Source organism: Pteropus alecto, unplaced genomic scaffold (genome assembly GCF_000325575.1).
Source record: "Pteropus alecto unplaced genomic scaffold, ASM32557v1 scaffold44, whole genome shotgun sequence".
NCBI lineage: Eukaryota > Metazoa > Chordata > Mammalia > Chiroptera > Pteropodidae > Pteropus > Pteropus alecto.
The window spans coordinates 7772702-7772954 of record NW_006436812.1 but is presented as its reverse complement, the minus strand read 5'-3'; positions in this window follow the sequence as shown (position 1 = coordinate 7772954).

Here is a 253-nt window from a genome sequence, read left to right as displayed (position 1 = left end):
CCCCAGTTTAGCAACCCCCAATGGCAAGGGAACACCTCTTTCCCAAAGTCAGGACTGGCTCTGAGTGGCCCGGCTTGAGTCACGTGCCCGTCTTCGAACCGGTCACTATGGCCTGGGTCCAGCTCCAGCTGGAATTTGGAGGGGTCTGCCTACCACGCTACCACACTACAGCACAAGGGCTGAGAGTGGGGGAGTTGTGGTCCTTGGAAGGAAAAGCAGGTTCTGTTCCCAAAAGGGATGCTGGGCTGGCCCA